Raw genomic sequence first — 14,030 nt, forward strand, 5'->3', positions numbered from 1 at the left:
ACTCAGTTGGGTGAAAGCCATTGGTTTAAGCTATGGATTGCTCTTGGAAGTGACTGGCATAGAAGTGGGCATGTGATACTCTTCTGGCCAATAAGAGCAAGTTTTCTCGGGGACTTCTTTTCATCCTAGTTTGCTTAGGCTGTCCCAAAATTTACCATAGTCTGGGTGGCTTAAACAGTAGGATTTTTTTTTTACATTTATTTCCTGGTGAGAACTCTGTCCCTGAGTTTCATATAGCTGCATTCACATTGTGTCTGCAGATGACAGAGACTGAATGATGAAGGAATTAGAGAGAGAGAAGGAGTCTCTTTTTCTTCCTCATCTTATAATACCATGGTCTTATCAGATTAGGGCTCCAAACTTATTTAACCATAATTTATTTCTAAAGATTATGTCCTCAGAGGGAGTCACATTGGAGATTATGGCTATAACATATGAATTTGGGTGGAACACAATTCAGTCACAGCACCTGCTGAGGAAATGTTCCGCCCCCCCAACCCACTCTTACAAAGGACCACAAGTAATGTGTCCTGTCCTTATATCTACCTTTTAATACAGTCATTTGAGGAGTAGATTCATTGATCTACCTCTTATGCCATCTTTAGGAAAATGGCTAACCCACTGTTGGAACAATTTTTTTTTAAATTTCCCCACTTCAATAGATTTGTTTTGACCCATTACCTCTTACATCCTCCTCAAGCTTCAGCTATAATCTGTTCTGGATCTCTGATCAATAATTAAGTCCATAAACTCCCAATGTACATTATTGTACAAAAAATTAAATCATCACAGCAGAGTCCGGGCATCCCTCAAATACTTCATTCTAGGATTCTCTCCAGGAAACTCAATTTACGTCCCCTGCAACCTACCTTTGGAAACAGAAAGAACTCCTTCGTATTTCTTTATCTAGTAGTAAGGAGAGGAGGAGGTCTCCACTGAGAAGGAATGAAAAGGCAAACCTGTGCACTGCACAGGCTCAAAAAGATGACCTTTTTCAAGACTCGACATGCCTTACTGTGTCATAAAAGAGAGAGAACGAAAGGAAATTTGAAGGAGGCAGTGGTGGCAATTTAGAAGCTCCAGATTTTCTATATGGAAAGAGCGTAGGGGAGAAGGTTTGCTAGGATGGATGCCAAATAAAAGCAAGGCATTCATGCTGAGGCTGCACTGCTGGGCCTCATGACTGAGGGGTGCACAAGGAAAGATCAGCCTAGGCAACCCTACACAAAGACCCAGAAGTCAAGCTGCACAGAAAGCCTGACCCTAGCACAGCAACTTAAGGAGAGTTTTACTGGCCTAACAGTTTAGCAGGGAAGTCTCACTGCCTAGCATTGAAGACCTTGCAGGCATCCTTGTCTTACTACCACAAAAGATGATCCAGAATGGCCATAGCTTCAAAAGGCCACTGTTAAACTCGATATATTTGTGTCAAGTTGGTACAGATTTGTAAACTACCAAGTGTAGAGAATTTCTCATGTCAAAGGATTACAAAATCCTAAAGGAAAGAATTATTTTATTTTTGTGTCCCGCATACTAAGTAAACAAACAACTAAACCTTTCTGGAGGAGAAAAGAAGAAATCATACAAGCGTATGAGTCAGTCTCAGTTGCATTATGGACAAGAGCAAAATAACAGAGTAACTAGCATGTGGACATTTGGAAGAATGAGGATTTAACTTCCGCCAAGGACCGTACTTGTCTTGGCCATCACTGCATCCCATGTGGTATGAACAGTGCCTGGCTGGTATATAGCTGTCACTTCATAGATAGTTGTTAAAAGAGTTAAAGAGACTTTTTTCCTTTAACTTATGGTTGCTAAATGTGAGATGTGTTTATTTACTTTTAACTTTTCTCATATAAGTTTTCAAACTTTCTTTCATGATGTATTTAGTTAGACCTGCCCATAGACTTCTGTTTTGTCTTTTTTTTTTTAATTCATTCTCTTTATTTGCCAATCAAAAAAGTTATCTGAGAATCTTCTGTAATGGAAACTCCATGCATTCAGAAGCAATGAAGGCAAAGCCCTTAGAAGACCTGGACTCTGGATCAAAGGCAAATTGAAAAAAAAAAAGAAGAAAAGATGCCTGTTCCAAAACTGAACCCAAAGGTAAAGCGTATAACTCTGCCTGCTTTAGTTGGTGAGGTGGGCAGATGATCAATATGAGGGATTGTTGAGAGCAGGACATTCATTTCAGTGCTGATCAATTCCAGACCTGCCTCAAGGGAGAGCCCATTGAAGCTATGCCACCTGCTCCTAAAAGCACTTCAAAAGGAAAGGAGGAGGGAAGTTTTTTTTTTTTTTTTCACACAACATAAAGCTGATTTATGAAAAGGTAAATATATATATACATATATATAAATTGGTAAAAAGAGTCATGACAATATTTCCCCCTAAGTATCTTGACTGATGTAACTCACCACATTTTGTCTAGAGGTTTCTTAGCAAGTTTCATACATGAAAGACAAAATAGAAAATATTGTCTTTAATTTAACTTATAAAACTTAAAAAAAAGTTATTTAGACAGTTTAAAGCTCTAAAAAATGATCACATACAATAATACCATATGCCTGTTCAACCCTTTACAGTATTGAACCTTTTGCTACATATTACCATGATTTGATTCTTGAGAACTTTTCCAGGAAAATTTGTTGAGCATGATCAGACAAGAACTGTTATTCCTATTTGACAGATAAAGGAAATGAAACTCATAGAAGTTAACTCATTTAAAAGATATTGCAGAGCTAAAATTTTAGAAGTAGGACAAAAAAAGTAATGTTTTCTGACAATATTAGATAAAAGGAAAAGTTTCAACTCAGTGATGTCAATTTCAACCAAATAAGAAATTTGGAAAACCAAAGCAAGTAAAATACACATCATGTTTAAGGAAAAAAATAATAAAGATAAAGCAGAAATCAATGAAATGGGATACAATAAATAAGAATCAATGTAACAAAACTGAATCCTTGAGAATTCCACTAGAACTGATAAGCCTCTAGTCAAAATCATCAGAAAAACAGGAGAGAAGACATAAAGAGAAGACATCACTACAGACTGTACAGATAATAAAAGAATAGTGTGTAATTCTTACAAACAACTTTACATCAATATATTTTACAAGTTAGATTAAATGGGAAAATTCCTGTTAATACAGAAATTGCTAAAGCTTACTCAAGAAGAGCTAGATAACCTAAATCCACTATATATGAAATGATATTTGTAGTTTAAAACTTTCTCACAAAGAAAATTCTAGGTGCATATAGTTTCACTGTGAATTCTATCAAACATGTAGTTGATAAATAATACAAATTCTATGTAAAGTTGTTCCAAAAAAAATGAAGAGGAAGAAATATTTGAGTTTATTCTATAATACTATTATTACTAGCAACATTCATGAATATAGATTAAAAAACATTGGATATGAAATTCAAACATCACTAAGTGGAGCTTATCCAAGAAATGCAAGATTTGCTTTACTTTTATGGAATTAATTAATATAACTCACCATATTAACAACTAAAAAAGAAAAAAAATGATAACTTCAATAGAAACAATAAACGCATTTGACAAAAGTCAAAATTCATTCATCAAAATATCTGTCATTAAAGAGAAACAGAAGAAATCTTCAATCTGACAGAAAGTATCTATTGAAATATGCAGCAAGTATTATACTTGCTGGTGAAAGACAGTACTTTCCTGCTATTATCAGAAACAAAAATAGAATGTCCACTCTCAGTACTTCTACTCAACACTGTACTGTAACTTTTTGACAGTGAAATCTGGCGAGATATAGACAAAAATATCCAGATTTGAAAGGAAGAGATTAAAATCATTTATCTCAGATAATGTGATTATCTATTAGGTAATCTGATGGAATGCACAAAAAAGCTATTAGAACTAATGATTGAGTTTAATAAGGTAGCATGGTGTGGAGAAATAGATTGTGGCACAATAAGTCTATTCCAGCAGAATACCTGGTCAAGTTTTAACTCCTGCTAGGATAGTTAGCTGTTAGACCTTCAGTTTCCCTTAACTTTTGCTTTGCCAGGAATTCCCAAGCAAGTAAATGTCCTGTTTCATCTTTCACCTTTGAGTTGCTCCGAGGTGGAGCTGAGCTGGAACAAGGCGATCCTTTGTCTTCTTGTTTCAGTTCTAATATTATAAACTACAATCTTTTTCATGGTATATTTAGGGCCACGTTTTTCACAATTTTTTTGTGTGTTTTAATGGAGACTTGGCTGTTTAAAATGGCTCTCGGTAATAGTAATAAGTTTTTGTCTAGTGTCGCTAAGCACAAGAAAGCTGTGATGTCCCCCCAGGGGAGAAAGTACACATCTGAGAGAAGTGTCACTATGATATGCATTATTGTGCTATTGGCCATGAGTTCAAAGTTAATGAATCAGCAATGTATTTCCAAGAAAATGCCTTTCATCAGAAATACACGAAAAACAAAGTTATGTGCTGGTTGGTTGATAAAAATGTTGTCATTACATGCTTGTAAAATCAAACCCCTTTTTCCCCTGGAGTAATCGTGGGTGCGTGCATGCTCACTTGGTAAGTCACGTCTGACTCTTTTGCAAACCTGTGGACTGTAGCCCGCCAGGCTCCTCTGTTCACGGAATTTTCCGGGCAAGACTACTGAAGTGGGTTGCCATTTCCTCCTCCAGGGGATCTTCCGGATCCAGGGATTGAACTCATATCTGTTTGGCAGGCAGATTCTTTACCACTGAGCCACCTGGGAAGCCCAGAGCAATGGTGCAGCATTCACTAATTCAGTATTTATGATGACTTTATAGAACACAACTACCAAGAATGATTGACAATGTCTGATAAAAGATTTGTATCTAGCTTACTGAAAATTAAGAAACTCAAAACTCAAGAGTAAACAAAAAGCAATTAAAATGAGCAAATTATTTGAGCAGATATATAGAAAAAAAGATGTATGGATAGCAAACAAGCTTATGTAAACATGGGCAACACTGTTAGCCATTAAGGAAATGGAAATAGAACCACGGTACAATATTAAGGCATGCCTATTTGGAGAGCTAAAATTATGGAGGCACTGGAATTCTCAGACACTAGTAGTGGGAAGGTAAAACAGTGTGAGTTGGAAAATAGTTTAACATTTCCAAAAGTTAAACATACACCCCTCATATGATCCAGGTTTTCCACTCTGAGATATTTTTCCAAATGCAAAGAAAACATATGTAATTACAAGGACCTGCATATGAATGGTTTTATTTGTATTAACCCCCAAATAGAAATAATCTAAAAGTCCATCAATAGATGAATAAGCAAACTAACTGTGGACTATCCCCAAATGGAACATCATTCAGTAATAAAAATGAGTGAACTGCTGATACACAGTATAGCATTAACGAAACCCACAGTAATAATGCAGAGCGAAAATAAGTCAGATTAACAAAAGAGAGAGAGCGCAGGGCTCCCCAGGTGGCTCAGAGGCAAATCTGCCGGAGAGCGCAGGAGGCTTGGGTTCCATCCCTGGTCCAGGAAGATGCCACATGCTGCAGAGAAACTAAGTCCTCGAGCCACGACTGTGGAGTCTGCGCTCAGGAGCCTGGGGCTGCAGCTACTGAGCAACGCGCAGCAACTAGTGAAGCCCTTGCGCCGAGAGCCCGCGGTCTGCAGTCAGAGAAGCCGCGGCGATGAGAAGCCTGAGCAGAGCCGCCAAGGGCCGGCCCCGCTCGCGGTAACGAACGCAAGCCCAGGGGCAGAACGGAGACCCCGGGCAGCTACCAATGCGAGCAAACACAATTGCCAAAACTAGGGCGCACGGTGTGGCCCTAGTTATACAACACTCCAGAAAACACAACTTAATCTACTGTGATAGAGAAAGCATCAACGATCACCCCAGAACTGGAAAGAAGGATAAGGAAAGGGAAGAAGGAATAGCGAAGATTACAAAGCGGCAGCGGGAGACTTTTAGAGTGGAGGATAAGTTTATCATCTTGATTATAGTGATGGTGTGAGCGGCATATACGTCTGTCAAAGGTTATGTGTAAATTTTAAATATTTAGTTATATTAATTATAACTCAATAAAATTATTTCTTTTTTAAAAGCTAATAGACCCTGAATTAATAGTTTTAATTCCTAGTTTAATGTTTTCCTACTACATGGTGTAAAGTAGCAAGATATAAATATAAAAGATATATATATATACATACATATATATATGATGTATAGCTATGGCCTCCTGTGTTACAGGCACATTCTTTACAGTCTGAGGCTCTAGGAAAGCCCCTGGTTTGGGAAGACCCCCTGGAGAAGGGAATGGCAAGCCACTCCAGTGTTCTTGCCTGGAGAATCCCATGGACAGAGGAGCCTGGTGGGCTACAGTCCATGGGGTCGCAGAGAATCCGACATGACTGAGTGACTAACACTTTCACTTTCTTTTTTCATATACATATATTTGCTAAATAACCACACATTATAGCTTTTATTCATCACATTAAAACATATTAGCTACTGGTAACAGATGACTTATACATCATTTGCTTTGAAGCAGAGGTAATGTTGTTGTGTAGTAAAAATAACATGTATAAAGCAACTATTATAAGCCAGCAAAAATGTTAAGTTTGTTGAGAAGTATTAGTTTCATCCTTACAAAATCCTTTAAGATGTAAAAGACTTTGTTCTGTCATAACTGATAAAATTAAGCCTAGAGAAGTTAAATAGCTCTCTCAATGTCACATTTTCAAAGGTTGACTTGCAATTCAACCCCAAGTTTCTTGACCTCAGAGTTTCATGATGTATATTGTTATATTATATTTATTATATATGTTAAGATATTGTAAATATTGTGTTCTTGTGTTCATACCCCCGAAATGGGAGCTTTCAGAAACTTTCAAGGTAAACTCTCCTGTGTCCTGATTCTGTCTGTATCTCATTCAGCCTTCCTGTAACAATTCATGTAGCTTCCCAGGTAAAGAACCCACCTTCCAAAGCAGGAGACACAAGCGGATCAGGTTTGATCGCTGAGTAGGGAATATCCTCTGGAGTAGGAAATGGCAACCGACTCCAGTATTCTTGCTCGGAAAATCCCATGGACAGAGTTGTTTGACCGGCTACAGTCCATAGACTCGCAAAGAGTTGGACATGCCTGAAGGGACTTATCACACACACAAAACAATTAATATTACCCCATCCTATAACAGTATAATAAGCACAATGTTTATGTAATAAATTCATAGTAACACATATTTTTGTCAATACAAAATATATGTGGAGGAAAACGTGCATGTTCCATAGTTACATACCAAACTCCAGCTGTCTGCATCAGTGAAGAATATGCTTGCACTCCAATTGTTAAAATTAATTATCTGTTTATGTAAGACATCCTGCCTTCATTAATGCACATGATTAAATAGAAATGCTTCAGAACACAATAATTATTAACCTCACTTCACTAAAAGGAGTCTCACATTCAGTCAAGAGCTTTATAAGTACAGTTACAAAAAAGGCAAAAAACTTCCTTAAGCTAATTCAAGGTCTGCTTGAAGAAAGGAAAATATAAATTCCATTGATGTGTTGGCTCATTGTTCTTAACATGGGCTTCAGTCATTGCGCCATCTTCAATTATAAAAGTATATATATGTGTGTGTGTGCATAAGCATATCCACATATGTCTGCATATGTATATGAAAGCCAAACAGCATCAGATATTAATTTAAAATGGAGTAAGATTCTCACCTGTGGGGCTCAGGCCATGAGTCCATTATCGCCATTCTCTATGGAGAAAAGGTCAACTTACTGAATAGCAATGCAAAGGTAGTTTCCTCCAACATTCCTGACTAATCCATCTTAACTGAAATGCTACAGGCTGTTAATATCTGACTGAACTCATCAGTTCTGAGGAAAATGTCTCAATCTTACCAGTAAGCTGATACACAAGTAGTTAAATTAGACTTGGCATTTCAATTGAAAAGTATTTCGGTAAACATGGGGATGCACCACAAGGGAAGGAGATGTAACAATTATTTTATTTCCAATAGAGATAGTTTAAAACTTTGTTGTTAAAGATACCAAAAGAATTGAGTATATAATCTGGGACTGACTTGTACTAACTTTGGAGAACTAATAAACCATGTCTTTGTATTGTGTGACCCCAAAAGCCATGCTGAGCCAACAGCAAGGTGATGTTTTTCTATTCTACTAAAAGTGCTGTTTATACCATCATGTTCTCTTTGATTATGCTCATAGCTCAGTTGTTTTCTACCACTCTTTGTGATCCCATGGACAGTAGTCTGCCAGGTTCCTTTGTCCATGGGGTTATCCTGGCAAGAATACTGGAGCGGGTTACCATTTCTGACCCCAGGAGAGTTCTTGATCAAGGGACTGAACCCGTATCTCTTGCATTGGCAGGCAGATTCTTCACCACTGAAGCACCTGGGAAGTCCTGGCATATATATATGGCATATAATGAATATGAAATATATTTTCCAACAAAGAAATTAATAGGATGAAAAATAGGGAGATTTTTGCCAGTTATAAGTTAAGATAGAGTTATGATTTTCAACATACAATCATTAACCTATTGTTAGATTAGGAAAATCCTTCCAATGGACTGTGAAACTAAATAAAAAATATCAATCTTCCATACTTTCTTACTGGTTTGTGACAATTCCAAGGACTTTGTTTTTTGTAAATAAATAGGAACTACTTCTTGATAATCGATTAAGTAAATTGTTACACATTATTAAAATTTGGAATTCGTGAGTTTAAAATTTCATCGAGGACAATAAACATTTTACTAAAAACTCTTATATTCACAAAGATGGAAAGTTCTATGAGTTCTCTCTCTGGGCTTGAGAACATAGGGTTTTCCAGAAATATCACTGTTGTCTTGAGTTGCACATTTTTAATTGCTGTTCTTCTTTTCATTAATTACTTATTATAATTAAGTACTTTGCTGCAGAGTCTATACTGCGTACTGTTCCACTTTTCTCTAACTAGAGTTTGTTCAGTTCAGTCACTCAGTCGTGTCTGACTCTTTGCAACCCCATGGACTGCAGCATGCCAGGCTTCCCTGTCCATCCCAAATCCTGGAGCTTACACAAACTCAGGTCCTTTGAGTCAGTGATGCCATCCAAGCATCTCATCCTCTGCTGTCCCCTTCTCCTCCTGCCTCTAATCTTTCCATCATCACAGTCGTTTCCAATGAGTCAGTTCTTCCCATCAGGTGGCCAAAGTATTGGAGTTTCAGCTTCAGGATCAGTCCTTCCAATGAATTTTCAGAACTGATTTCCTTTACGATTGACTGGTTTAATCTCCTTGTAGTCCAGGGAACTCTCAAGAGTCTTCTCCAACACCACAGTTTGAAAGCATAGAATCTTCAGCGCTCAGCTTTCTTTATAGTCCAATTTTCACATCCATACATGACTACTGGAAAAACCAGAGCTTTGACGAGATGGACCATTTTTGGCAAAGTAATGTCTTTACTTTTTAATGTGCTGTCTAGGTTGGTCACAGCTTTTTTTCCAAGGAGCAAGCATTTTTTAATTTTGTGGCTGTAGTCACCATCTGCAGTGATTTTTGAGTCCAGGAAAATAAAGTCTCTAAGTTTCCATTGGTTCCCCATCTATTTGCCATGAAGTGGTGGGACCAGATGCCATGATCTTAGTTTTTTGAATGTTGAGTATCAAGCCAGCTTTTCCACTCTCCTCTTTGACTTTCATCAAGAGGCTCTTCAGTTCCTCTTTCTTTCTGCCACAAGGGTGATGTCATCTGCATATCTGAGGTTATTGATATTTCTCCTGGCAATCTTGATTACAGCTTGTGCTTCATCCAGCCTGGCATTTCTCATGATATACTCTGCACAAAGTTAAATAAGCAGGTTGACAGTATATAGCCTTGATGTATGCCTTTCCTAGTTTGGAACCAGTCCATTGATCTATGTCTGGTTCTAACTGTTGCTTCTTGACCTGCAAACAGATTTCTCCGGAGGTTTGGTGCTTTTCAAAAAACTGCACATTAATATTTAGTGTGTAGATAAATGTGAATAGGGAAATTACAATTAATATTAACTTCATTATATATAATTTTTAATTCTGTCTTTTATATGCATTATAATTAAAAAGAAAAATTCAATATGTATAACTTGACCTTTGATTAAGGATACCCAGTTTCCTATTTTGAGCATCAGAAAACTGGGAACCGCAAGGAGAGGGAAAGATGTAAGTGAACACATGTCCACAAAGGGTGAATCGTGGGTGGGGTTTGGAAAAATTTAACATGTGTGAGTACAAACTGAGAATGAGTGGACTCCTATTACAAAATAAGGACGTTGTCCATATTCTATTCTTTAACATAAAGCACAGTTGTGTTCTGTGCAGTTGGATTTAGATATTAACTTTTGCTGGCTCCTAAGAACTTAGGCAAATATTTTGAACTATCTTCATACTGGATTCTTCTCTTCTCAGACCCTTCGCTTCATGTTTTGTAATTCCCATGACATCTTGTGCATACAGTAGGGTTCTTGCTTCACTGCTCACACTGATTTTCAAAGTCTTCATTTTGATGACGCTTGCTTTTCTCGTTGTTTTGCTTCACAAGCCTCTTGTTAATTGCTTTCTAAGGAATCATTTGCATCTCTCCACAGCTCTGCAAAACTTGCCTTTACAGGTCTATGACTTTCCTTTTTCCTTAACAGAATTCCTGGGTATTTGTATGTTCTCTCAGTTGCTTCAGCCTGTCATGGTGGCTATCTGCACAGTAGTATACTAAGTAATGCATTTTAATCTTTTCAAAGCAAAAAGAATCACTACCTTGCTTGGGGTCTTTGCTAAAAACAGATTCTCCATCGGGCACCCCTGTGACATTTGCCTTGTAGCACCTTCAAGTGATCTAGAATAACAAGCTTTTGGGAACAACTCAGGGAAATAAGTATTTAACCACATCAAATTCATTTTTTATATAGCTGAATGGGTTCTTGGAGTCTAAAACCCCTAGTGTCTTAGTGGTTCAGATGGTAAAGAGTCTACCTGCAGTGCAGGAGACCTGGATTCAATCCCTGGGTCAGGAAGATTCCCTTGAGAAAGTAACAGCTACCCACTCCCGTGTTCTTGCCTGAAGAATTCCCTGGACAGAGGAGCCTGGTAGGCTTCAGTTCATGGGTTGCAAACAGCTGGATGCAACTGAGTGACTGTCGCTTTCTCAGTGTGTTTGCAATGTGTAAAACATACTGTTTTACAGATGTCAGATGTTTGACTTGAGTGTAAATGCTCTAAATAAGACCCTCTGCTGATCTCCGTCTACCTTAGAAAATCCCATCTTTACGAGAGGCTGTACCATGACTAGAAACCCCAGAATAAGTGGTATTTTAAAATTGTTAAAATGCTTTTCAAATAAATGACTGTCACAGTTTTTATCTTAGCACATTAATTCAAATTAAATGTATTTGTAAAGTAATACTAAATGCAGTCACAGAATTCTGGCAGGAAACTTCTGGAAATTAGTCTTAAAACTGACCAAACTTAAAATCTCAGATGTTAGATTTACATATGGAAGTTACTGCTTAAAGTAAAATATGCAAAATTCATCAGAGGAATTTGTGCCCCACACAACTTATCAAAATGTGGCCAAATGTTTACAGTCATGAGAATCTGGTACTATCAGTTCCTGCTAGATTATTTTCTTTGCTAATAACCTGTCTAATAAATCAGAATGTTAAAAGTGGTCGCATATTTTTTACCTATTCGTTATCCTTCTCCAGCCCAGGCAGACATTGGTCAATTAAGCCTGGAGATCTCATCGACCTCCAAAGGACTCTGGGTTTGGTCAAGTCCCCAGGGTGTGCTGCAAAATGAGAAATTATGCCTCTTGACATTAAGGTCACAAGAGAGAACAAGATTCTTTACCGCAGCAGTGGGAAATAATCTCCCTTGTGTCAGAAAGTGACAGAGTTAGATGTATTTCTAGTTGTTTTTGAACTTCATGGGTTTTGAACTTCATGGGAAAAACACAGTAACAAAAGTGTTTATAATTATGGACTTTTATCCTGTCTATAAAGTTGTCTCCAGAAATATTGCATGTGGAATCACGAAGTTTTAAACTGGGACAAAATGCTCAGAAGGGACTTTTAATCTTTAACTGGGGAGAAATGGGAACAACAGTAAATTTGTCGTTCTCAAGTTACATTAGGAGGACTAGGAAATAAATTTGGAGCTATCGTATGGGTTTTCCTAATGAAATCAGCTGTTTTCTTAAGCTGGGACTGTCCCGGTATAGAGCACAATATCTTCTCATTTATTCTCTTCGTGTCGGAATCTTCTATCAGCGGGAGTATTTCTTGAAGGCTCTTATGAAGTCTAGTTCTTTTTTATATTCCTGGTCCTTGACATATGGAATGAAGATCAAATAAAGCCTTCCTAAATAAAATATAAACGAATGAAGCCCTCTGTTTCTCTCTCCTTTCCTGAAACCTGCCATGAATCTATCTAATTTCAATAAGCATATAAAATGCTACCAGTTGGATAGGAATTGGGGTGGTCGGATCTCGGAGCCCAGCGGCGGAGCCCCACAGAGCACAGAAGAGGCTTCTGATGAACAGGGACCAGTTTGGCATCCCTCATCTCTGATGGGACGCTCTCAGTTGCTACCTGCCCTGCGAGCTGTAACAAATGTGAGGCGGAGCCAGCCTCTGGGGTTACCGTGGTGTGCTCTGCTAGAAGAGAACGGCCGAGAACAACAAGCCAGCTAGAAAAATAAAGTTTTTATTTTTTCCTCTTCCACCTGACTTCTACTCCCTCTAATAACTTCTTGAGGAAGAGCAAAGCTCTTTCAGCTGACAAAAAAGTCGGCTGACAAAAAAGAAATTTATTTCGTAAAGTCCTACTCCCAACATCACAGTATAGCAATAGAAGAGTATAGAGTTCAGAACTCATACCTTAATAACCGGTACATGATGGCATATTAGATAACAAACTCAACTACAAACGCCTTGAAAGCTCAGGCCTTCTCCAGTGCCTATCAAAATGAGTGGAAAATTAAAGGTGCTTGAAACTCTTTGCTGCACTGAAATAATTTCATTTCAAAATTAACTCTAGAACTATTTATTGAAAACAAATATTTATTACAGGCACTACTGGATACTTCAGATAAAAGCATGAATTAGACACCGTTTCTCATCTTAGATCATTTATAGCCTAATGAGAATATATATATATATATATTTTTTTGTGTATATATATATATATATATATATATATATATATATTAAACTGAAGCAGTTGTGGGTCTTCAGTGTGGTATTTGTCCCGTGGGGACCAAGTTACTGGGAAGGAGGGAGAAAAGGACACAGTTACTGAAAAGATGGATATTTATTCCATTTAGTCAATGAAAAATATCATTCCAGCTATGGTTCTCGGCTTTGGGAATACAACAGCGACCTTGATTAACATAATCTCTGCCTTCCCTCTGCTTCCAGACTAGTGAAGGCAAGAGAGAGCAAGGGACAATTTAGCCTCATGTGTCGCAGGATGGGTTTAGCAGATCCATGTAATTGAGCAGGCAACCTTCTATGCCTTTTTGCTCCATGTGGAAGAGAGGGCATTCCTAGATACCATCCATGCTTTCAACCTAACCTCAAACAGCATAAGGATGCGCAATCTCTGCCTGTTCCCAAAGGACAGTAAAATTAAATCGCTCCGAAGAAGAATACTACTCTGCAATTCAACTGATCCACCAGCGATGTCACCGCCTCCAGATCTGGCAGCGAAGCCAGGGAACGGCTGCATCAGATTAAATGGCACAGCACTTTTAAAACCACAGCAGCTTTCCTGCTAGCATTGTATGTGGTGGAGTGGAGGAGCCTGAGCTCTGGATTTAGATAGACTGAGGTCTGAATTATGAATCTCTCATTTAATAGCTGAAATGCTAAAAGGAGTCATCATTTAAATTGTCAGCCTCACTTTGTGATCGGAAACATGAGAAATGCAGCACCTACTTTCTGTGGTTATTTTGAGAATAAATGAATACTTTTATATTTCCTAATACCCGACCTGAGCTATCATAG

Source organism: Odocoileus virginianus, chromosome 6 (genome assembly GCF_023699985.2).
Source record: "Odocoileus virginianus isolate 20LAN1187 ecotype Illinois chromosome 6, Ovbor_1.2, whole genome shotgun sequence".
Classification (NCBI taxonomy): domain Eukaryota; kingdom Metazoa; phylum Chordata; class Mammalia; order Artiodactyla; family Cervidae; genus Odocoileus; species Odocoileus virginianus.